The following is a 541-nucleotide window of genomic DNA, read 5'->3' on the forward strand; positions in this document are numbered from 1 at the left end:
TCTCTACCACTGTGCGTGTGTGTGTGTATATATGTGCGTTCGTCTATATGTGTGTGTCAGGGCGCGCATGTATGTTTGTCATGTGTGTGGGCGGTATATATGTAAGGTGTGTAGGAGGTGTGTGTGTTAGGTGTATGGGAGGTATGTGAGGTATGTGTGAATGGGGGTATGTATGGGTTGTCAGGTGTGAGGGAGGTATGTGTGAATGGGGGTATATATGAGTTTATGTGTGCAAGGGTGTGTATGCTTGGGTGTGTGTGTGTGTGTGTATGTTTGCGTGATTGTTAGCGTGTGTGTGTAGGCGCAAGTGTGCGTGTGTATGTGCGTTTGTATAAGTGGACGGGCGAGTCTGAGCGTGTAAGCGCATGCATATGTGTTGTGTGTGTGTGGTGTGTTGGGGGGTAGGTGTACTTACATGTGTTTGTATGGGTGCGTGTATTTTTTGTGTGTGGGTATGTGTGCGTGTAGGTAGGGGTGAAATAAATTGTGGAAAATTGTAGTGATTGTAATAAAAAAGTGAATAATGGATATAATGTAAAGT

Source organism: Octopus bimaculoides, chromosome 20 (genome assembly GCF_001194135.2).
Source record: "Octopus bimaculoides isolate UCB-OBI-ISO-001 chromosome 20, ASM119413v2, whole genome shotgun sequence".
In the NCBI taxonomy this organism is placed as follows: Eukaryota; Metazoa; Mollusca; class Cephalopoda; order Octopoda; family Octopodidae; genus Octopus; species Octopus bimaculoides.